Here is a 26,498-nt window from a genome sequence, read left to right on the forward strand (position 1 = left end):
GCATTCTAAAGGAATTACTCGGTTAGGGGCTTTTGTTTCTTCAGACGGCGCTTATCTTTCTTTTGACAAACTCAAAAAGAAATTTGACCTAGCCAACACTCAATTTTTTACATTTCTTCAGATTCGGGATTTTCTACAGAAATATACTTCTCATCTTGTTTCTATTCGTATCATTGATGCTGTGAGATCGCAACTACGAATAGGCTCTATTTATCATATATTATTGGCTTCTAGATCAGATGATCTCGATAAAATTAACGCAAAGTGGAGAACTTGGCTCTCATCTCCCTCTATTCATATTGAAGATTCCATCGACATGGCTCATAAGATTTTTCATTCTGCTTCACTAAAAGCCCAGCACTTTAAAACTTTATTTAACTTATATTATACTCCTGCGGTTATTATGAAAGGGGTAACCCTTCACAAGCTTCAAAGTCTGGGGAATGTTTTCGCTGCCAAGCTGGCAATGCTGATATAGTGCACATCTTTTTTTTCTGTCCCTCCTTACGTTCCTTTTTTAATCAAATTGAAAGTTTTTTGTTTCACATTTTAGGTAAACCAATCACAGTTTCTTCAAGCCTGATTTTATTAGGGACTGATGGGGCCTCATCTATTGGACAGCCTTTGTGTAAATTTCGCTACTTTTTGTTCATCATCGCGGCTGTAACGCGACTTTCTATTGCCACTGCCTGGTTACAACCTGAGGCACCGAGTTTTGATTTATGGCGAGCCAAACTATTTAATATTTATAATTTATAAATTAGTATGTATTCGTTGAAAAAAACGCGTAAAAAGAAATTGGGCATGGCTCTTTGGCAACCATTATCAGATTATTTTTCTGAATAGTATTCTTTTGCTCTTCTCTGTTTGTTGTTGCTGGAAATGTCAATTGTACTATATGTTTGTTTTTTTGGTTGTGTATTTATGTACTTGTGGAACTTCAAATAAAAAAATAAATTAAAAAAAAGAATTTAAAAAAAAGAAAGTGTTATTACAAGTACTCTGGCACGCGCTCTCCTCCTTGATTGTTCATCTTGAGGCCAGATGTTGAGAATAGCACTATATGCCATAATATGCCCTGACATCACCCCCGAGGGGATGGATGGGAAAGAGTGATTTCGCTTTTATTCCCTCTATCTACGATTTTACTATCCTGCTGCAGTCCCTCAGACCCTCTACGTCTCATGCGTCCCTATCGTCATCCTCACATGAGTCATTTTGTTACATCCATTGCCCGTCAGTGACTTACCATCAAAAATATGTTACAGCATGTTAAGGATGCCAACAAGAGTTAAACGAACATACCAATGGGAGAAATGCCCCAAAATACATTTAGGAAAGTATATAGCAGTGCTGTTTCAAGATGGCAGGGCGTATAAAGATGTCTGTCATGAGTTTTTTGTTTTTTTAATTTAACCTTCGGTGCTGATGTTTGTTTCCTGTAGAACCATATCAAACGGTGAAATCTTTCATTTTGAAAAGTTTAGGTCAGATTAACATTCTTAGCACATTTGTGAGCAGCTGCACTGTGTGGTTGTACTATGGAATATTTTTTTTTAAAAAGGGTGTTTTATTTCAGATTGTGTTTTTTTATGGTGCCTCCTATAACCATATTCCAAGTATTTTCTTTTAATTTGAGTGTTTTTTGTCAGTGATTTCCATGATAAATGTGGGTCAATTTGTATTTGCTACTTTGTAGGGCGCGACTTCACGGGTGTGCTTTTCAAAGTAAAAAAACAAGCGCTTTCAATAATCAAAGCAAAGAAGGAGCTATGAGGAAATAACAAAAGTAGAACAATGGGATACCTTAGGTCTCAACCACCAAATTGACAGTTACGCCACACCGAAAGTGACGTCACTTCCATAATAGGACTTCGGGACCCTGGTCCCTTTCCGGGAAATGACACCACTTCTGCGGGGAGGTTACATGATCATGTTGGGTCACGTGTGATGTGACATCAACCTAGTCACGGGTTAGTCATGTGCTCATTGTTTTACCATGTGGTTAGGGTAGACGGCAGCCCCCCATCGAACCAGAGCCCCTGCAAATCATGTGACTGTGATGTAGAGGAGTACGCCCTTTGCTTTTTTGATGTGTAGAATACATGTAAGGAGCCCCCTAAGCAGCCTATGCCAAACCCAGAAACCGTCCTCCAGAAAGAGATCGCTCGGTCATTATGAAGAGATACAGTCACCTCATCAGAAAGACACGCTGTTCGTGGTTTGAACACTATCGATGGATAGTATCGTAGCCTGACACCAGCGACGATGGAGCAGAGCGCACAGCAGAACAATCTTAAAGAGGGTGATCACAACGTCATTGGTTTTGCCAAGGAGCTTTGCCACTAGTTCTCGGCCTCAATGATTTGCCGCAACTGATATCCCTATCAAGGGCTCCAGCAGTGGTAGCGAAGCCTCAAATAATGGAAATGGAAGATGGTGAAGTGGCGTGGATTTGCAGGAGGTGTTTCATTATGAGCTTTGCTCATACCCAGCTAGTTTATTCAATAAGCATGGACTTATGAGGGAATCTAGGAAGTCGCAGCTTGACAATTATATTAAAGAGCAAGTATCGGCCGTTGCTAACATGCCCGAAAATATGCAGTTCGTCATTGATGGTGAGTGGTTGCTACATCGCCTTCCTCGCAGTCCGAATCAAACATTCCATGAGCTGCTTTGTGCCTATGAGAGATATGTGCTAACAAAGTATGGTCAGGCAATAATAGTATTCAACGGATATGGAGATACGTTTTCTACAAAATCAGAAGCCCATCGAAAAAGAAACAGAGGAATTGTAGGACCTAAAGTAAATTTCATAACTTCTACCTCGATCGCCATCCAGAAACAATTATTTCTGAGTAATAATGAAAATAAACAAGCCTTCATTGATCAATTATCGCAAAAGTTACAAGAAGCTGGGTGTAAAACAAAGCAAGCTCATAGTGATGCAGACTTCATGATCATTTTGGAGGCTATTGAGTCGGCCAAAACTCATCCTACAGCCATTGTTGGCGAGGACATCGATCTTCTCATACTACTCCTTCATCATTTTCAAGAAAACCAATTTGATATTTTCCTTTGCCCAGGACCTAAGAAATCTTCCAAAAACATAACTGTGTATGATATTAGGTAATTAGCAAAAGCTTTAGGTAATGACGTCTGCTCTGACATCTTATTTGCTCTCGCCATATTAGGATGTGATACCACCTCCAAGCCATTTGGATTAGGAAAACGTGACTCCATAAAGTTGCTAAGAAAATCAGGCAGCTTCAAAGAAAGTGCTGCCGTATTCCAAACTTCACAAAAATCAACAGAAGAAATTGAAAATGCTGGTCTTAATGCTATTATAGAGTTGTATGGAGGAATAACAGGAGACAGCACACTACATGATATGAGACTTCGAACTTTCACTTCAAAGGCAACAAAATCAACAATACATGTGAAACCGGAAGTCTTGCCTCCTACAGAGGATGCCTGAAAATTTCATTCACTCAGAGTATATCATCAGGTGCAGCAGTGGATGGGTATTCATATGGATCCATTACAGTGGGGATTTGAAGTGAAAGATGGAAGATTGGCTCCCATTAGAATGAGTCAAGCACCAGCACCAGATCATTTATTAAAATTTGTGAAATGTGGCTGTAGCAAGAGTCAATGTGCGACTCTGCAATGTATATGCAAAAGACAGGGAATAGTGTGCACAGATGCGTGCACGGATTGTCGAGGAATAAATTGTGCAATTCCATAGAAAGTGGACATGGATGATGATTGAAATCATACTATTCTTATACAGAGGAGTGCTGTTTGAATTTATCCCTTTAACAATCTTCATTTGTCAGTGCCATATTGAGAAGTGCTATATTATCTAGTTGAAATGTGTTTATCCTTTTCAAATGATGTTAAAAAAATGTAAATAAAAAATAATGTCAAAACTATGTTTGACATATTAACATATAATTATCGTTGTTTATTGTATTAATCCCAATTTGATATTTTGGTCATCAGAAACAATTTTTGATGTTATTTTTGACTTTCCCGTCCCTAAAAATATATAAAATGATACCACACATGGGCATATAAACAGTTATACCCTATATCTCAAATAATGGGCAGCCATTTTGAAAAATCCGACATATTGGATTAACGCATCATGATAGAGTGGTAGACTTTTCACCATTGTTTTCTACGGAAAAATTTCAATAACAATCCACTCACAGAAATTGTATTGCAATTAGTTCTAGGTTAGCCCATTTTTTGAAGTAATTTGACTAGACTATAAGTGAGATGGCTTTCGCAGGGGTAGCAAAGGCTGGTTGCGTATGTTATATTACTAATCTGAGGCTCGTGTTAATTTATTCAGAAAGCTGTAGCATCTAGTACTCCTGAATTGATCAGTAACGCACTTTCGCTTAAAGCCGAATAAGTGTCCCATATTTTTCTTACATTTTAGGATTTCACTTATAGAGTTGGCACTGATGGATACTATTATTTGTTGATTGGGAAGTTCACATTGCGGGGACAGGGAGGTCACGTATTGATCAGGTAGGATTATAATTTGTTGTGAAGGCCTTTCGAGCACATGGGCATGTCTTTTTTAACACGGGTGATACCACGTGAAGTGGGGGCATGCTGGAAATGGATGAGGTATATTTCACTCTTACAAAATCAAGCATGGCAATCACGGCAAACGTGGCAATCCTATCTTGGGTACGTTTTAGATAATGTTGGTTAAGACACACTTTGTATAACATAGCACATTAAGTACAGAAATTATTTGAGCTACAGCATGCATCAATTTTGATAATTGGGAGGTGACGGAACAGCCTATCATGTTCATAAACTTCTTGTTTTCTCAGTATACCTTGACACATGTATTATTTGTTATTTGTAGAGTTTCAAAGACAAAGGGACTACCCAAAATGCATTGGGAACACAGCATTGGATACTGGATGTTGATCTTTTGATTGTAATTTCAAACAATGCGAGGATTGATTATCACATGTGTTATAAGAAATGTTGAAGACTAACCGTCTTTCATAATTTTTATCCTTACGGTTCCATTTTCTTTGTGTGCATTTCAAAACAATGTGATAAATCGGAATAAAATAGAATGAAGAATAATTGAACAAAAAAATGCTTAATTTAATTGTTGCACTTTAGGGGCAGGAGTGGTGCACCTTGTAATATGTGGCAAAGTTTGCACTCATCATTTCGGAGATAGTTATCCTGACAGGAGCGGGTCGGGGTGCAAGGGAGCACACAACAGATATATATTGTTAAACCACTGATTAATTTTGCTCAGTTGAACACGCAGGTATGCAGGCTACATACACTGTTTGAAGTATAACACATATCAATATGCCATAATTGCTACGTTCACAGAGGTCCTAATACTCTGTAAAACGACATAACTGCTAATCTCAGTTAAGAAAATGTGGTTGCCCTTCCGAAGGAAACCGGGGGGGCTGGATTCAAATATATCATAAACATGTTTGTTTATTAACCATTTAAAGGAAAACATACTCAGGAAGGGATGCTTGACTATGGTTATTAACATGCAGCTGTGGCATGAAAAATTGAGGAAGGTAAAATAAGAGGGACCCTATGATTTACCCACAGTGCTAGAAAATACATCATACAAGTTAAAGGAGTAATTGATACTATGCAATCTGTTAAACCATGAGCTACTAGTGATGTAGCGCTTAAAAGTTTGAAAATCGTAGGGGTGCGTTATATTCACTGTTAGTCGGCACCCGCATATAATCAAATGTGTACTCAGGTATTTTGTGTGCAATGTATTAAAGAATTGTATAATCTATATCGATTTCAATAGAAGTGTTAGCTATGTACAAGCATATTGTGAATGTATTAGAGAAATGCATAGAGTTCAGTCATTTGAACGATGTGATGTTAAAACGTGTAGTTTAGAATTCGTGTCTGTAGACTGTTTAGTTTGACCACACATGAAAGAAAGACGTAAATGTCAATACTGTGATTTAGGCCTGCTTGTGTAACCGTAGTGGTGGCCAGAATTCGCATATATCGCTGAGGCGAAAGGCCTGGTATTTTCTTATGTTAGCCAAGGGCAATAGGCCAAAAAGGATTTATTCCAGTAGAGGTTTTAGGCTGTAGTAAATTGCAAGTTAAAAGATGTGAAGTATGTCTGTCTTGCATGATCTCACCCCAGGTGCAAGGACAGTTGCTCGTTAGTAGAGAAGTTCTTTGTTCATGAATTGACTTATGTAGTAAAAGCCAGACATGGGAGTGCATTGGAATGTGCCAATCGTAACTCCTAGTGCGGATGGTGTCTGGGACTCAAGGCCAAGCGATGGACGATGGAACTGGACAGCGCTCTGTGGAAAATTACTGAAAGACGACTCCCCAGAAGAGGAGGTGCAAAGGGCGTGTTCTGAGATTTGGGGTTCTGTATTAGGAAAAGCGCCCCGAGGGTGGAGGCAGATCAGAGCAGCCCAGAGGAGAGAAAGGCTAGGCGAAGAGCTAGAGGGGGCAACTTAGATCAAGCTCTCTAAGTGAAGACTTCTTAGGAAGTTTCACTCTGACACCTTTCGACTGAGGGTCTCAAGGGATTGCTAAGTAGGGATGTCATCTAGTACAGAGTAGGGACAGAGATGGTATGGTCCAGTGTCCCTAATATCGACATTGGCTTGGTAGTTTTCTACCTCATGCTTTTAGAGATTGTGCTTTTAGTTATTTTTAGCCGTATGCGGATTCTTCGTAGAGTAGCATTTGTGTTAGTGCCTATGTACTTGTTGTGCCTCGTATTGAGGACTCTGTATCTTCAAATCTTTATGCTGATAATAAAAGCCAGAGAGCCAAGAGATTAAGTCTCGCGTCCTTGATTATGGCAAATTGTGGACAGTAATTTTGATAATTGTGTTTATTCCCTCCACGCTATTGGGCAAGTAAAAAGTTCCATTCGACCAGAGTGGGTTCTAGTAGATAATTGCCAGATACTAAAATGGGCCGGAGCAGTTGGTAGCAGAGACGGATGGTTACTTCCGATAGCGAGGGACGATTAGATTAGATAAGGATAAGTGATCCTTGAGGCCCAAAAGACGATAAGTGATACTGAATCATCAGATGGCGAGCAGCAGACGGCAGCAGACGAGCAGCAGACGAGCATCGACGGCGAGTAGCAGTGCGGCAGAAAGCAGCAGTTCCAGGAGTGAGTATGAACATAATGAGATGTTGTAGATTGCGGTGTTGATTTGTTGTGTGATGTCTTGCGGAGTTGATGTGTATGTCGCGTGATTGTGAGATCAGGCTGTGAGCGCGCGCAGCCCGGGAATTGTGGTGTAGAAGACACCTGGGATAGATTTTTGTTGACCACCCAAAGGAGATCGTGAGGTACCATCGATCACCTGGACCGAGATAGGGGGAGCGAACGTGTGTGTGTATGGCAACTTAACACTGGTCGTGGGTTGTTGTGGGTGGATCGGAGTGTTAGTAACCTATCAGGGGCGATCTGTCTGGCCGGACGGGGGCAGACGGGCGCCAAACGAGGTCAACAAGGCCGAGAGACTGTGGACGAACAGTCAGAGGCTGTGGACGGACAGTCAGAGAAGTAACTTAATTGGTTATTTCAGTGTATGAATGGGACAAGAGCAAGCGTGAAACGTGTTTGGAGAAGGGAACTGCTGCGAACGGAGGAAGGTGACGTCAGAGGGTGTCGCGCTGTGATAGGCCGGTTGGTGTGAGTCGCGCTGTTATTGGAGGATTTAAGAACAAGAAGTAAATAGAGCGCGAGATCAAATTCGCTCGTCATGAAGTGTCTTAGGGTTTTGCGAGAATTGTGTAGAGGCGATAAGCATGTGGTTGTTCGTGAGGGAGAAGAAGCCCCTCCCGAGGACACCCCAGCACATTACATGGCAAAGAATGTGGGGTTACATACTATAGTTTGGATCGAGAATTGGCACAAGATTACACAAGGTGAAGGGGAACTAGCTTTCCCGAGGTATGGCTCATTTAGACTAGCGGTGCTGTACCAACTGAAGACGGTGATGGGGTCCTTAAGACCCTTGCCAAGACCGGCACAGTTCGAGGCATTGCATGCGTGGATTAGAGCAGCGCATGATAAGGAAAAGGGAAGAAGTCAGGAGAGGATGAGGAAGTCGATTAGGGCATTTCAGGATGCCAAGTGGGACACAGCGGAGAAAAGATGGAAAGTGCAGACAATTGAGGAAGAGAAACTGTATCCCTTATTGATAGACTCGACGGGGATAAGGCATGTGAAAGCACAGGAGGAAGAGAGTGATTCCGATGATGGGGTATTGCAAAGATTGTTAGACGAGAGACCACCTCCTTATAATCCAGACGAAGTGGATGATAGGTGGGGTGAGAGAGGGGAAACTAGAAGGGTAACAATACAACCCGAGACTCGAGTGGAAGGGTTGGTTTCGTGTGGAACAGAGAGTTTACGGAGTCAGTCTGAAGTTAGTGGGAGGATTGAGAGGGAGATGAGGTTACCGGATGCACTGAGGGTACCGGTTACCATTGGACCGATTGTGTCGATATACAGTCCGGAATCGGAGGAAGGAGAGAGGTCTGAACGAGTGGCAGAAAGAACGAGGAGAGAAAGCGAGGAAAGTGGGTTGGAAGGGGAAATGGCCCGACCTCCAAGCCCTGTACAATGGAGTACACCATTGGCAGCGGTGTCAGATACATCTAGGGGCGAAGAGGACCAGAGATCGGGGAGGCCGAGGACTCTGATGGAGTCGAGATCAGATTTAAGGTCATGGGTACCGTCAGAGAGGCACCTGAACCGGAATGTGGGCCAAGCGGAGAAAGCTCAGGATAACTTCAGGAGTTATTCTGCTCCTATAGAAGCACCAGAAGAAAGGAGAGAGAAGGAACCGGAATGTGAATATGATGAGGGACGTGGAGCCAGTTGTCAGGTGTTGAAAGGAGCTTTGAAGGCAGGGATGATAGACATAGTAAGGCTCAAGGCAGAGGTAGATGAAATTATATATGGAAGTCTACCTCTTGAGAGGATAGTATCTTACAATCCGGATGAGCTGTTTTTCGTGGCGAAAGATGTGACTCGGAAAGCACGAATGGCACACGAGAAATTGAGGGGATTGGCGAAGGAATATGATGTGGATTTATCCAAGACTAGGGTGTTGCAAGGAAGTCATAGGATGCATTATACTGAGCGAGAGTTGGAGGAGAAGAGGGTTGTTGGATTGAGGTCACATGCCAGAGAATTGGTTCTAGCCATGCGGCCATGGCTGACGCTTGATAAATGGGAAGAGAAATGGTCTAAGAAAAAGACATCTAAGGGAGCGGAAGGAGGAACCCCAGGTGAAGGGTTGTTATTAGCAAAGACCTTTCCCCTGAGGGAAGTGGCGAATGGAGGATATGTGCATGTACCCTGGAGCAGGGGGGATTTGGCATCATTTACGAATGATTTTCCCAGGCTCAGGGAGAAGCCTGCCGAGTGGTACAAGCAAGTTGAGCGTTTTGTCAAGATTTCGAAGGTGTTGTGGATAGATCTAAATACCTTATTCGATATCGTGGTTCCGGGAGATCTGTGGAACGCATGCAAGGTTGCTGTTGATTGGCCGGACTATGAGCCTGATAGGAACATGATTACAAATGGTCCGTCGCCAGTAGTGATCAGGTTGTATGATAAAGTAATTACCTGGTTGAAATCGAAGGTTTCACCCCAAGATATAGACTGGGTGAAAATAGACAGGACAGTGCAGGAACCAAAGGAGACAGTACATGAATTTTATGAGAGACTTTTGAAGGCTTTTAAGCAGTACAGTGGCCTAGACGAGCTGGAAACGAAAGATATGGGACAGTTCGTGTCTAAGTTCGTGCTGGGTTTGAAGCCCGAGGTTAGTCTCATGATACAGCAGCATTTAATCTGTTGGCAGAATAAGCCCGTAGATGAAATCTTGCGGTACGCCAGGTACTGCACGGATGAGATTGAGTCGAAGCACAAGAAGATGAAGGATAACCTATTGCTCATTCAGATGCAAGCTGCTCAGGGACCGTTGAATGGGGGTCCAGTGGTGAGGAGACAGAGAAACTATCAGACAGGGAATCAGAATGCGCAGGGTCAAGGAAGGCCGAGGCCCGTCGACCCTAGGACCGGGATAGATGTAGCTATACTGAAAAAGACGACAGCTTGTCACCAGTGTCATCAGGTGGGACACTGGAGGCGTGAGTGTCCCTTGAACCCCTATAATCAGCCACAGATGGAGGGAGGAATGGGTCAGGTCCCTGGGGCGGAACAGGTACAGACGGTGACTGTACCGAGAATGATGCAAGAGGGGACCGGCATCCCGCAAGTGCAGATTCCCCAGCCACCCAGGATACAAAATATACAGCAGGGAGCTCGAGCTTATTTGCAGATGCCCATGTTCGAAGTGAGCGGGGAGAAGGATATGGATTTCCTGGCTCGGCTGAGTTTAGGCCAAGAGGATGACTGCATACTTAGGGCCATCTTAGAAGTAGATCAGAGAGGACCCTTTGTGGAAGCAGAGCTTGACGGACACCCTACTACATTTTAAGTTGATACGGGGGCTACCAGGTCAACTATAAGATCAGCAGTAGTCCCGGGTGTAGCCCTTTCTGGAGAAAGCATACAAGTGGTTGGAGTAGCGAACAAGAGGCTAGTTAGCCCCTTGACAGAACCGATTCCAGTCAGGATAGGAAACTTTAGGGATCGACATCAGTTCGTGGTGTGCGATTCTAGTCCTGTTTGTTTGTTGGGAAGAGACTTATTGTGCAAGCTCAATTGCACAATTTACTGTACCCCGAAAGGAGTCGAGGTGCAGACAAGGGATGATGACGCGACCTTTAAGGTTGCAAATCAGCGGGGGTGTGTGGAAATGTACCCTGCTTTGACAGTGGAGGAGCTTCCACAGGATTTGAGGGAGTCAGTATCGGCTGACGTGTGGGACCTAAGTGGAGAGGAGATTGGCTTAGTCAGGGGAGTGGAACCGGTGAAGATACAGGTTAAGCCAAACGCGGAATTCCCGAGAACACCTCAGTATAAATTATCCCCTGAAACGATTGCAGGGATTAAACCTGTGATCGAGTCTATGATCAGGCAGGGAATACTGGTGGAGATCATGTGTAGTCCATGTAATTCGCCCATTATGGGACTGCAGAAACCAAGTGGGAAGTTCAGGATAGTGCAAGACTTGCGGAAAATAAACAACATCGTTGTTCCATGTTGTCCAGTGGTACCGAATCCATCTGTTATACTGTTTCAGATCCCATGTGAAGCTGGATGGTTCACAGTAATTGACTTATGTCAGGCATTTTTTTCGATTCCCCTACACGAAGAGAGCGGATTTCTTTTTGCATTTAGGCTAGAAAATCGTATATTAACGTGGTGTCGTATCCCACAGGGGTATACGGAGAGCCCATCGATTTTTAATCAGCTCCTAAAGAAGAATCTTGAAAGCCTTGTGTTGCCGCGAAACTCTGTTTTGGTGCAATACATTGACGATCTGCTTGTTGCGTCAGAAACAGAAGACGCTTGCAGGGCCGATACCATTGCGTTGTTGAATTTCCTGGGAGAGAACGGTCACAAGGTGTCTCCAAACAAGCTGCAATACTGTTTACCTGAGGTACAGTATTTGGGGCACGGAATTGAGAAGGGTAAAAGGAAGGTGTCTCCAGATCGCATTGATGCGATTCTGAGAATGCCAGTTCCCTCGACACAGAGGGAAGTTAGAATGTTTTTGGGAATGGTGGGCTATTGCCGCCAGTGGATCCCAAACTTTTCCTTTGAAGCGAAGCCTTTACAGCGGCTATTGCGAAAGGATGTAAGTGATCCGGTACCATGGGACGATGACTGCTTGAAATCATTTCTGAGGCTGAGAGAAGCCTTATGTAGCGCTCCTGCGTTGGGAATGCCAGATTACAACAAGGCATTTGCATTGTTCTGCTGCGAAAGGGAAGGTTGCGCATTAGCAGTGTTAACTCAGAATCATGGGGGTGTCCGTAGACCAGTAGCCTATTTCTCAGCTACTTTAGATCCAGTAGCGTCTGCGTTGCCCGGATGTCTCAGATCCGTTGCGGCAACAGGTGTCAGCATCGAGAGATGTGAGAGCATTGTGATGGGTCATCCTCTTACTGTACATGTGCCACATTCTGTTGAATTGTTGATGACTAGGACGAAAACACAGCACCTCACGAATAATAGGCTGACTCGGTATGAGCAAGTTATCCTTGCAGCCGATAATGTGACATTGAAGAGGTGTGCTGTTTTAAATCCTGCTACATTGTTACCTGTTCCAAATATAGATGATAATGAAGATTGTGAGGACCATGATTGTCTCGACGTTACGGAACTATGCACCAAACCGAGACCTGACATTGTCGATGAACCGCTCCCAGTGTCAGATGAGATTTTCTTTGTGGACGGTTCATGTTTAAGAGACAGTGTCGGTCGATTGAGAGCAGCGTTTGCTGTATGCACCATCACGGGGGTGGTTGAAGCCGCTTGTTTAGAAGGAGTACACTCCGCAAAGGTGGCTGAGCTCATTGCTTTGACTCGTGCCTGTTTGGCAGCCGACAAGATCCGTGTAACGATTTACACGGACAGCCAGTATGGGTTTGGTGTGGTTCATGACTTCGGACAGCTATGGTCCCAGAGAGGGTTTATGACGTCTTCAGGTTCTCCTATAAGAAATGGTGACTATGTACGAAAATTGCTTGAAGCATTGCAAGGCCCTGATTAAATTGCCGTTGTTAAATGTGCTGCTCATACGAAGGGAAATGATTTTGTTTCATTGGGTAACAATTATGCTGATGAAGTAGCTCGGTTTTGTGCAGAGCAGGGATGCAATTTTACGGAGACTCACATTGAAGAAACTGAGGAGGAATTGGGGTATGGTCAGATGTTAGCAATGGCAGACTCATGGGAAGAATTGAAACAGCTTCAGGAAGGAGTTTCGGATCAGGAGCGAGACAGTTGGATACGAGCGGGGTGTGAGAAAGGAGATGTGGACATATGGGTTTCGAATGATGGACGAGCAGTGTTGCCGGAAAGTTTGTTGAACCCCATGGCGAGGCTGATACATGGTGCTGTGCATCTTGGGAGAGACGCAATGATGAGAGTGTTTCGTCAGACTTGGTATAACCCGAAGTTTCGGGCAGTGGCTGAAACCGTGTGTCAGAGGTGTGTCACTTGTCAACAGATGAATGTAGGAAAGAGGACAGCTGTGACGTTGAGTCACATAGGGAGGTCAGGTGGACCTTTCAATAGGATGCAGCTGGATTTTGTTGAAATGCCGAAGTGTAATGGGTTGAGGTACATATTAGTGATAGTATGTGTCTTTTCCAGGTGGGTGGAGGCATACCCTACACGCAGATGTGACACACTCACGGTAGCAAAACTGCTATTGAGAGAACTCATTCCAAGGTACGGGTTCCCGACGTCCTTTGAATCGGACAGAGGAACTCATTTCCATAGCGAAGTTATGAAGTTGCTATGTGCTGCCCTGAATATAGATCAGAGACTACATTGTAGCTATAGACCAGAAGCTTCAGGGATAGTGGAGCAGGTGAATGGAACTCTGAAGGCTCGGATGGCGAAAGTATGTTCGTCTACGTCTCTGAAATGGCCTGACGCATTACCTTTGGTCCTTATGAGCCTCCGAAGTGTGCCTGATAGAAGGACTGGGTTGTCACCCCATGAAATCCTCATGGGAAGAGCGATGCGTTTGCCTGCAATACCTGCTACTGCTCTGATAAATATCACTGATGATATGATCCTGGACTATTGTAAAGGCCTTGCTGACGTGGTCCGTTCTGTGTCTCAGCAGGTGCAGACAGCAACGGTTCCAGCTGCGAGCGATCTGTGCCACGACTTGTGCCCAGGAGATTGGGTCCTAGTCCGCAAGCACGTGAGGAAGAGTTGCTTGGATGCTAGGGGGCGAGGCCCATTTCAAGTGATCCTCATCACGAACACAGCAGTTAAGTGTGGAGGTTTACCGAACTGGGTGCATGCTTCCCATACCCGTAGAGTTCCAGCACCCTTAGAAGATACAGCCCCTCTCGAGAACGAAAATCCAGCTGAGCCGACAGAACCTCCAGAGAGGGCCAGTCAAGCTGTAAGGGTTGCTGAAGCGGCTGATGGTGCACTGAACCGAGCTGAGGAAGGACGTGAAAGAAGTACTGACCCAGAAACGGGCGAAGGAGCAAGAGGTGTAGTGGGTAGTACGGAATCGAGTTCTGCCGAAGAGGAGGAGGTCAGTGCACAGGGTATCGAAGGTAAGACCGGAGGTGCCACAGAAGCAGAAAGGGTTTGGCCCGCAAGACAGAAACGGGTAAACCTGAGGTTGGTACCGGACACAGATCTTGCACCAGTTTCGGAGGAGCCAGAAGAAGAATCAGGCGACGAGGAGTATCCTCAAGGTGTGAGAAGATCAAAGAGAACAAGAGTGCCAAGTCGGAAGTACGCTTCACCAGAGTGGGCATACCAGGTGACTGATGCCAGACTTACCGAGCACGGGAAGATTGAGGTCGATGACATTGGTCAACAGTGTCCCGCTCCAGAGAATGGAAGTGTTGCTGAAAGTTCCGGGATTGGAGATCGAAGGAGTTCTGACGATTCATATTCCGAGTCCACCCTTTCTGAGTGTCATTCGAGGTATGATCTTGGAAAATTTGGAGTTCCCGGACGTTCACTACTGTGCCAGATCCACAAGAACTGATCATCCTTAAGCTCGAAATATTGCAGGGAGTCCTGGAACTGTTGGGACCAGCGGTTATGTTGGACTGATTTGAGAGGGTTGCAAGCAGGGGAGAAGATAACCTAGATCCGAGCGGATGAAGAACAAAATTAGGGATTTTTCCGTTATAGAACGAAGAAAAGTTAGGGAGGTTTGCCTAAGTTCACGAAAGAGACATTAATGAGAAAGAGACTTACCATTTCAGAAACTGTATTGGACATTGAGTATATTCCGAAGATGGCAGATCCTGCAAACACACATCGTAGGGCTAAATTGATACTAGGTGCACTGATAGGGGTTGTGATAGTCACTATATTTGCAGTAGTGATCAGTTCATATATGGTGGCTCACAGGCAAGAGGGGAAGGTTCAGGGAGCACCCACACCTATTACCCCAGGACAGAGAGATGTCAGTATCCGGGAACAGGGAACATCAAAGTTAAGTGAGGATCGCAGACTCCACATGGATTTGTCGAAGGGTGATTTTAAGCTTAATGCGTATGCAAAGTTATTGTATGAATATGTTGATGCGATGGATGTGAAGGATTGTTATGTGTGTATGCAGTTGCCTGCTTCAGTGGATGAAGGTATCAAGTATCATCATCTCCCATTGACATATGGGATTTCTTGTAGTTTATTGCTCAGTCTATTTTATGATAGGAGACAGTTCGAGTATTTCTTTTCAAATTTTGACACAGTACTTCCTGAAGTTCCAGCAATCAAGCATTTGAATAAATACGATTATTATAAGAAAGAGGACAGACTCCTGAAGTATTTTAGACCGACTGTGAAGTTGGATACTGCGCATGCTCACAGGCATAACCTGACATGTGCGTTGTCTGAGACGGAGAAGAAATTCATAGATCAAGTAGAAGACAGATATAGAAAGTTGACCCAGACACGAGACACCGGAGATAGTCCAGTAGATTGGACTGAGGAGGAGAGGGCTCACAGGTCCAAGGGAAGTTATGGACCAATAGCGTTAGATGAAGTGCAGAGAGGGAATTTGTGTATTGGGCGGCCTCAATCGGCCACGGAGAAGGTTGCAGTAGGACATAGCACTTGTTCTCAGACCTTCACTCTGGACGCTTCTGTTAAGGGTTTTATGCAAGGTCCAGTAGAAGTGATTCCGACAGTGTATTATGTATGTGGGAAGAATGCTTATGTCAGGCTACCCGCAAATTGGTATGCATATGCTATTTGGCTATCATATTCCCGAAGATTTATCACACAGAGGACTTGGAATTGTTAGAGACGAAGCAACATTCTAGAAGACGTAGGGCTGCAAACGCCGGTGCAGTGATTGGGGATATATATGGAGCAATGATACCTAGTATGGGTGTGGTGTTGAATGACGTGAAGATCAGGAGGTTGGCGACTGTAGTTGATGAGTTGTCTATGAACACGGCGAGGTCCTTGTTGTTGGTGGCTGGAGAGATGTTGTCGATACGAAATATGGTTATGCAGAATCGCCTTGCGTTAGACGTGCTATTAGCCAAGGAAGGCAGAGTCTGCAAATTATTGAAGGTTCAAGAATGCTGCACATATATTCCAGACAACACGAAGGAGATGGGGAAGTACATAGATAACATCACAACTATTCACAAGGAGATTATGGACTTGACGGAGGAGAATGTGTGGGAAAAGATTGGACAAGGATTTGGAAGAGTGGGAACGTGGTTTGCGAATTTGGGAAGAGGATTTCTTGGATCAGTGTTGCAGCCAATTATCATTGCTGTAGTTTGTGTGATTTGTTTGTGGGGATGCGTGAAAGCGTGGAAGTGGTATCAAGGAGGCAAGGTTGAAAGAGCTCTTAGGGCAAACGAGAAAAGGATGGCGAAGTTTCAGGAGCAGCAATATGAGAGTCTTAAGAGAATGGAGGGAGTTCGACATGGCGGAGCCATGACCAGTACAGTTTAAATCAGTTCTAAAGAAGAAGATTGTAATGGTGGGATGACAGATGTCATCAAAGGGGGGAACTGATGTAGCGCTTAAAAGTTTGAAAATCGTAGGGGTGCGTTATATTCACTGTTAGTCGGCACCCGCATATAATCAAATGTGTACTCAGGTATTTTGTGTGCAATGTATTAAAGAATTGTATAATCTATATCGATTTCAATAGAAGTGTTAGCTATGTACAAGCATATTGTGAATGTATTAGAGAAATGCATAGAGTTCAGTCATTTGAACGATGTGATGTTAAAACGTGTAGTTTAGAATTCGTGTCTGTAGACTGTTTAGTTTGACCACACATGAAAGAAAGACGTAAATGTCAATACTGTGATTTAGGCCTGCTTGTGTAACCGTAGTGGTGGCCAGAATTCGCATATATCGTTGAGGCGAAAGGCCTGGTATTTTCTTATGTTAGCCAAGGGCAATAGGCCAAAAAGGATTTATTCCAGTAGAGGTTTTAGGCTGTAGTAAATTGCAAGTTAAAAGATGTGAAGTATGTCTGTCTTGCATGATCTCACCCCAGGTGCAAGGACAGTTGCTCGTTAGTAGAGAAGTTCTTTGTTCATGAATTGACTTATGTAGTAAAAGCCAGACATGGGAGTGCATTGGAATGTGCCAATCGTAACTCCTAGTGCGGATGGTGTCTGGGACTCAAGGCCAAGCGATGGACGATGGAACTGGACAGCGCTCTGTGGAAAATTACTGAAAGACGACTCCCCAGAAGAGGAGGTGTAAAGGGCGTGTTCTGAGATTTGGGGTTCTGTATTAGGGAAAGCGCCCCGAGGGTGGAGGCAGATCAGAGCAGCCCAGAGGAGAGAAAGGCTAGGCGAAGAGCTAGAGGGGGCAACTTAGATCAAGCTCTCTAAGTGAAGACTTCTTAGGAAGTTTCACTCTGACACCTTTCGACTGAGGGTCTCAAGGGATTGCTAAGTAGGGATGTCATCTAGTACAGAGTAGGGACAGAGATGGTATGGTCCAGTGTCCCTAATATCGACATTGGCTTGGTAGTTTTCTACCTCATGCTTTTAGAGATTGTGCTTTTAGTTATTTTTAGCCGTATGCGGATTCTTCGTAGATTAGCATTTGTGTTAGTGCCTATGTACTTGTTGTGCCTCGTATTGAGGACTCTGTATCTTCAAATCTTTATGCTGATAATAAAAGCCAGAGAGCCAAGAGATTAAGTCTCGCGTCCTTGATTATGGCAAATTGTGGACAGTAATTTTGATAATTGTGTTTATTCCCTCCACGCTATTGGGCAAGTAAAAAGTTCCATCCGACCAGAGTGGGTTCTAGTAGATAATTGCCAGATACTAAAATGGGCCGGAGCACTAGCGAAGACAGCAAATATGTTGGTGAGAGAAGACAGTAGACATATGTCAAGAATATCATATATCCAAGGAAAGGTGGAGTAAAATAAATGTAAGATAGAACAATCATCGCCAGGATGATACTATCATTAGAAATATCAAATTAAATATTGAAGGAACAAATTAAAAAACTGAAAGACCTGGAATTATAACAATTCTATACGAACATTGTCACAGATAAAGAAGTGAATGCATTGCTAATATTCAATTTACATCTATTCTTTTCTGTTCCCCCATTTTATAAAGCACATTGCTACCCAAAAATCAGGCGTCCCAGCGCTAATAACGGGGTTGTAGTGAACCCCCATACTTTACGAGATATGAATTAATATGGGAGAAGCATTGGGGGCTATTCTAGTGCAAACAGTATAGAAAAAGAAAGAGCCATCAATCTAGCACGTTACTCAATATACTAAGGGGCATATTCACAAGGATCTATCGCCAAGTTAAAGTTGCGATAAACTTATCGCCCCAATCACAAACTGGTGTTACCATCCCACAGCACCAGTTTACACGTGATAGCAGCAGCAAAAAACATCGCCACAGATGACACCCACAACTATTGCTAATGAGATACAGAGTAGGCGTTTCTGTTCAGAAAGCCGCGACAACACCACTCCACAACATTCACAACGACCTGGCAGAACTGCGATAGGAATACAAAACAGGCGATAAGGCACGTTAGTAGCAGGAAAATAACATCTGCTCTGACCTGGTGCAAAGTCGGACCACAGCCTGCACCACAAAAGGGAGCACAGCCCAGAGCCACACCTGAAGAACAGCAGATGCACCCGGACAATTGATCATGCAGCCCGGAGGGCCGAAGGGCAACAACACCCACCGCCACCACCACCAGGAGCCCCCCTCCCTGGCACACCCCTGACCAAAGACATGCCACATCAGCTACACTTATACATGTACAAAATAATCAGCATAATGTCGCACAATCACAATTGGTGACATGCATGTGTCGTCACAAAAATGGGCATCACACATTCACTTTCGAAGCAACAAATGAAACTTTATTAAAATGAACACTGAAATGAAATGAAGTCACATGGCGGCTCCCCTCAGGACAATCCGTAGGTCAGAGCCTGCAAGACAAAACTCATGATGAGAAGGTGTGTCCTGTGTACATCAAAGGACAGAGAGAGAGCGAAGGAGAGAGAGAGGAAGAGAGGGAGAGGGAGAGATAGTGGCCACCAGTGTGTCTCCAACCACTTGCCGTTATGTATAGCAGTTCACCAGGTCACACATCTGAGATAGACCCATCATCTGAAGCAGAGTCCAGATACATGATTGGCACAGTATACACAATTGCATAAGACAACAGTACCTGCCCGCCCATGCACACCAAGGCAGAGGCACCTCAGCCCATCCCACCGCCCAATGGAGCATGCCTGCCCATGCATACCCAGGCATCACTGCTCACCTTCCGCCACCAGCGTGCAGACAGGAGGTCCCACCACGTGCCGCTGCAAGCCACAAGCCTGGGGCCCGTGGACATGGCACCCTCCATACCATGCAGCCCCGCTCCGCAGGCCACCAGGTCTCACGTTTGGTGCTGGGTTTTGATTAGGTGTTGGCGGAATTTGCAAAATTAACTTTCGCAAACTATCGCGTAAATACTAAAAATCTCCGCAAACACGCCGGAAATATCGCGAAGACGCGGAAGTATTTTTCCCGCTTGTTTGCGGTATTTTTTGCGTGATCGCGGGTCGCCAACTTACCCATGCGGTTGCTCACGGGCACGGCCATCTTGTTTTCACTTGTCCCGCCCTCTCGCGATGCTTACTTCCTGTTCCGGGTCGCGCAATGCATGTTCGCGCCCGTTCGCGGTCGATATTTCCTGTTCGCGACCGCTTTTACTTGATCGCGTTGCTTTTTGCTTGCTCGGGAGAAAATATCACGCGAACTTGCGCACGTGGTCGCAATGGGCGCGGCCATCTTGTTTTTCACCCCATTGCATGGTTCTGGGGCCTGATTTTGAATCCTCCCAAAAATCTTTTCAATCCTTTGCTTATAGCCACTTTTTTGAGATCTTTATTACTTATTATTTCTCTAACTATTTTCCTGACTGTGAAGATCGGCCTGCAGTATAAGTAAAATTTTTATGACACAACAAGAGTAGAAATATAAATATTACTGACTTGAGTCATTCTTTATTGTGTACAGAAAGATAGATTACTAGTACACTTTGATATCACTTTGTGCACAACAAACAAACAACGCAAACACAAACACCAATAGCTTAGAGTCAGGTGTCCAATGCATGCCATTAATTGTCATCATTACCTGTTCCTTCTCATCTTAAGTTAAAGGGCCGTCTATTTCGCCATCATCATGATGGACGGTGCTGTTGTGTCAATCATACTCATTGCGCAGATTGAGTGAGTCCCCTTACTGTATTGAATTAAAAGCAATGGGTCACCAAGCTGCAGGAGAAGTACCAATTTCTTATTTGCAAGAAGGGGGAAATTAGTGTGTTCTGTAGAAAGTTGATTAGTGGCAGTGCACAATTACATAAATTCAGGAACAACAAACACAACAAAATCTAAATCATTCAGTCTGCGACTCTGCACCCAATGCAAGGCATCAATCATTACCTGTTCCTTCTCATCTTAAGTTAACGGGCCGTCTATTTCGCCATCATCATGATGGACGGTGCTGTTGTGTCAATCATACTCATTGCACAGATTGAGTGAGTCCCCTTCCTGTATTGAATTAAAAGCAATGGGTCACCAAGCTGCAGGAGAAGTACCAATTTCTTATTTGCAAGAAGGGGGAAATTAGTGTGTTCTGTAGAAAGTTGATTAGTGGCAGTGCACAGTTACATAAATTCAGGAACAACAAACAAAACAAAATCTAAATCATTCAGTCTGCGACTCTGCGTCCAATGCATGGCATCAATCATTACCTGTTCCATCTTATTTTCTGTTAATGGCCAGTCTCTCTCGGCTCTGAAAGGAGGATAGCTATAGTAGTCATCTGATTCATGGTCCACTTCTTTTGGAATGACTAGGAAAGTTTGAATTTGTTGTTACCATCATTCAATCATCATTCATGAGGGAAATGGAATTGAGCAGGAGATTCAGTATGATGGAGCGGGGGAGCTGGATTCGGAGGACTGTACTGTCAAATAGCAGACACCTGAAACTTGTATAATAAATTAGAAGAGTAGAAGACGGTGGTAATGGATTTGTTGTGATTCACAAGTTTATAACCGGAACGACAGACACATAAACAAAGGGGGAAAAAAGGGAGGAAGACAGTAAGTGCGAGCCTAATTGTCAGGGAAGTATAGCTCGTCCTCAAACTCTGGGGGTTCAGCCAGTAGTAGGTAATCATCTGACACAATACTTCCGTCACCTGAGCCGCTGTCCTCATCTTCCTCCGTTGATTCATGTATTGTGTAATTCGGTGGTATGAAGTGCTGATTCAGTTTGATCATTGTTAACCTCTCCACGTTTTTTGGAGATAGACTGGTCCTTCTCAATGTTACAATGGAACCAGCAGCACTGAAAACACGTTCGGAAGAGACACTTGCGACAGGGCAAGCCAGATAGCTTATCGCCAGCCTGCTGAGCTGTGGCCATTTAGACCTTTTCCTATATCAATACTGCAATGGGTTTTGATCAACGTACACCTCTGTTGGGTCGTCCAGATAGGCCTGGACCATCCGCTCAATGTTCAGGATTGCTGCTGGTAAGCTTTTGTGCTGTTTTTTCTGTGCATCAGCACTGTGCTTACAATAGCCCATCCTTACATACCAATCCTGTAATGATAATGATTGTACTCGGCCTAATGATCCAGTTATTGTTTCTGTAGTCGATAGTGATGGTGAGTGTTGTGATTGTGAGCCAACCGCACTGCCCTCAGCCGACGAAGTTGCACTTGATTCTGCATGGCCTGCTTCAGTATCAGTACTTGTTGTGGGTTGATCTTGCGGGCTTTTAATTAGCAGCCATTCGTTTTCCAACTTACTGGCTGCTTCAGCTATACAACTTTTGTAGCAGGCAACATCATTGTCGGAAAAAGCAAGAAATGTCTTCAGTAGTCCCAATTTTGCACGTGGATCCAGAATTGTGGCACAAATGTAATGTTCTTGTGACAAAATTTTATTTTGTAACCTTACATTTTCAGTTAAGCGCCGGGATAAGCTCTCCACCAAGTCATGGGCTTGCCTTCTGTCCTCTACACCTTTGTATGATTCAGACACATTATTCAGCTCATACTCTAGCATTTGCAATAATGGGATAGCTTGGCCCATTGTACAGTCTTCCTTGCTGACTTCACGTGTGAAGACCTCAAAAGGAGAAAGCATCTCAGTCAGGCATTTAATTAGGCTTCATTGCTCCATGTCAAGGATCATGCCTTTACCAGTAGCACTAGCATCCCCTCTTCTTTTCCAGACATATTCATGGAGTGACATGTGCTGTTCGTACAGACGATCAAGCATGTAATACGTTGAGTTCCAACGTGTTGCCACCTCCTGGATGAGTGCCTTGACTGGCATCCTAAATTCACGTTGGATGATCCTCAGCTGCTTCCGAGCTTTAAAAGAATGGCTGAAATGAGTGCATATTCTTCGGCAGATGGCCAGTAAATTGCTGACTATGTTTTTTTTTCCAGAAAGTCTTGAACTATAATGTTTATGCAGTGCGCCAAACACGGAACCCTGAAATAGGAACCAAGTTCCATGGCCTTAAGTACATTACTGCCATTGTCTGTGGCAACAAAACCAATACGAAGTCCTCTTGGCCGCAGCCATTCCAAAACCTTGGTGCAAAACTCGTGTAAAATGTTTTCAGCCGTATGATATTTCTCCATGGCGAACATGGCTACAGTTGCATGTTTCCGAGTACCTTCAAAAATCGCAGCTGTGTCAACAACACCTCGTGCAGATAGTTTATCTTTAACCCCCACAAAAGAGATCCAGTGTGCAGTGATGCACATGTAATCTGTGGCTTGGCAACTGATCCACATGTCTGTTGTCAGGTGGATATTGTGCACAGCACTCTTCTGCAAAGCTTGTCCAACCAATTCCAGCACATCATGATGTAGTGCCGGAACAGCAATTCTTGCGAAATAGGACCGGCTGGGAACTTTCCATTTCGGGCAGATGGCAGACACAAATTCAAGGAAACCCACCCCTTCCACAAATGAAAAAGGAAGAAGGTCCAGCGCTAACATTTTAGCCAGCTTCGCATTGTACAATCGTGCCGCTGGGTGGTTGCGTTGGAACTGCCCCTCCAACCTAAACATGCTCTCAATGGTAGGCTGGCTTACTTTCCTTAGTGGTGCTGTTTTCATTAACCCACTACGGCTCAACGACACAGATTGTCTCATTGAGGTACTCGCCGGTCGCCTTGGTGTCTCCCACAGACTCTGAGTATGGCTCTTACTGCGGTGCCACTCTAATGTTACTGAGGAGGATGTGGGCATTACCACCACTGCACTACTGGGGACAGGGCTGGAAATGCCTCCCTCTTCTTCACCTGCCACCACAATAATATCGCTCTCTGATTCATCCTGACCAACTTCAATGGGTTGACTTTTTCTACTTTCTTTTAACTTAAGTAGGTGATCTTCCCACACGATAGTGTGGTGTATTCTGAGATGACTTGCTTGTCCTCCGCCACCATAATTTGTACCAAGCTTACCACGCCGAACACCTTGCTGACAAATTGAGCATATAGCAACGTTCTCCTCCTTGGCGCTAACAGAAAAGAAGTCACAAACTGGGGAGGAGAACTTTCTGGCACTGCTGGATGTGCCACTTTCAACACCAGATGAACTTGAGGGGGTGTTTGAAAATGTGTGACCCTGTGCACCTACACTGTGACTTTTACTACCACTACCTACTGAGATGGTTGAGCTGGATGTAGGTCCCTGCCGGGCCTTGGAAAATATGGCAGCTGGAGGTAGTGGTGGTGTAACCTGTGTTGGTGAGATCCGTGCTACATCCCGATCAGTAGCAGCCTTTCTGGATAGGGTGAGAATGTTGGTCTCCAATCCCTTTGGGGTGGGAGTAATGTGCGTGATGACTGGCTCATATTCATCAACATCATCACCCCCCTCTTCTACATTTACCTCCATAACTCTAAGTTTTTCTGGGACCTTCCTTTTCATAAGCATTGTCTTGTGGCGTATATCACTCTCAGACCGAGCTGGTGGGACCCAAGTGTCATCACGATCATCAGAAGCGGGGCTTGAAGAAGAAGATGATGGACTAAGCCTCCTTTTCCTTGCTGGTGGTCTGGAAGACAATAGATCTTCTGAAACAGTGGTTTGACTTTGCTCCACTTTGTCTGCAGGAAGCTCGATTTCCTGAAATGCCCCTACGTCAGGAGCAACAACTACTATGGTGGGCTGTTGCGGCAGCTGCTGCTGTTCTTGTTGCGGCGGCTGCTGCTGTTCTTGTTGCGGCGGCTGCTGCTGTTCTTGTTGCGGCGGCTGCTGCTGTTCATGTTGCGGCGGCTGCTGCTGTTCTTGTTGCGGCGGCTGCACACTGATCTGCTGAGTTTGCGCCTGCGTTGAACTTGATTGTGTACTACTTTGCGGTAATGACATTTCTTCAACATCTCTGCTCGTTAGTAGACTGGCTACCTCAGCGACAGTAAAGCCCTTGGGCCTAGGTTGGTGTGGTTGGACCGCTGTGCTGCTCCCAGCTTGGTTCCCGGACAACGCTGCTGCTGGCGTAACTTTTTTGGTGCCAAAAAAAACATTGGCCGGCACACCACCAGTCGTGGTTAATGGCATTTCCTTTTTCTGTTCCTTCTTCTCACCGGCAACTTTCTTGGTACTGGACCTGGTACCTTTCTTTGGGGCCATCTTCTTTAGATGTCAGGCAGGATGCAGATGCACAACAAGTTCTGGTCACACGTGGAAGTGATGCGCAGCAGGACTTTTGTCTGGCTGGCAGTACAACGGGTAGCCGGGTGATGCTGATGACACCTCCTACTCTGTCTTTTGTGCACCTAAAAGCAAATAAGACAGGAGAAGAACATCAGTGAAATGTTGCATTTGGTGTTGTGGTTCAGTTACATAGTACTGTACTAGTGCAAACAAAAGATAGTCTAGCCATTTATGACTTTTTTTTTAACTAGAGCTATGTTATACTACTGTGTACAGCCACACACTACACTCACAGGAAGGATAGGAAAGTTAATAATAACCACCAAAATAAAAATGTAATGAAAGTGGGGTGGACCATTAAATTATTTGAGCATCTCAGCATCCATGGAGCTGCTGCTGGCAAAGGGGGTGGATGGATGGAAGCAGTAAGCCAAATAGCCAATAGGAAAACCATGCAGGCCTATGGCAAAAGCAGGACACTAATAACTCACAGTCCAAACACCAAAAAAGGCCACCACCCACATGGACACTCACAAATCACAAAAAAGCCGGGGGCCTGGGAAACACCAGGAGCTGACAAAAGGCCTATAAAAGCCAGGTAAAGGATGCATGCTAAAGCACACTGCTCTGCCTTTTTAATGCAACAAAATGGAAATACGAACATTCACAGGCCCCAAAAAGGTCTGCAGGGTGCATGCATTGCACACCAACACACCAGACACATACAACAAAAGCATGGGCCCGATTCACAGAACTAACTTAAGACAAAATCCTAAACTTACTACCATTTTGGTATTCACAGAAGGCACTTACTCATTTTGGTATTCACAGAAGGCACTTACTCATTTCGGTATTCACAGAAGTTAGGAGTCCTAACTTTAGGACTCCTAAATGCCTTCTGTGAATACCGAAAGTCTTAAAATTAGGATTTTTCTCAGTTTAGTAGTAGTATAGTTAGGAGTCCTAACTTTAGGACTCCTAAATGCCTTCTGTGAATACCGAAAGTCTTAAAATTAGGATTTTTCTCAGTTTAGTAGTAGTATAGTTAGGACTCCTAACTTTAGGACTCCTAAATGCCTTCTGTGAATACCGAAAGTCTTAAAATTAGGATTTTTCTCAATTTAGTAGTCCTAAATTAGACTACTAAATTGAGAAAAATCCTAATTTTAAGACTTTCGGTATTCACAGAAGGCATTTAGGAGTCCTAAAGTCAGGAGTCCTAACGATACTACTACTAAACTGAGAAAAATCCTAATTTTAAGGCTTTCGGTATTCACAGAAGGCATTTAGGAGTCCTAAAGTTAGGAGTCCTAAATTTAGGACTACTAAATTGAGAAAAATCCTAATTTTAAGACTTTCGGTATTCACAGAAGGCATTTAGGAGTCCTAAAGTTAGGAGTCCTAACTATACTACTACTAAACTGAGAAAAATCCTAATTTTAAGACTTTCGGTATTCACAGAAGGCATTTAGGAGTCCTAAAGTTAGGACTCCTAACTTCTGTGAATACCGAAATGAGTAAGTGCCTTCTTGTGAATACCAAAATGAGTAAGTGCCTTCTGTGAATACCAAAATGGTAGTAAGTTTAGGATTTTGTCTTAAGTT

Source organism: Triturus cristatus, chromosome 5_1 (assembly GCF_964204655.1).
Source record: "Triturus cristatus chromosome 5_1, aTriCri1.1, whole genome shotgun sequence".
Lineage (NCBI taxonomy): Eukaryota > Metazoa > Chordata > Amphibia > Caudata > Salamandridae > Triturus > Triturus cristatus.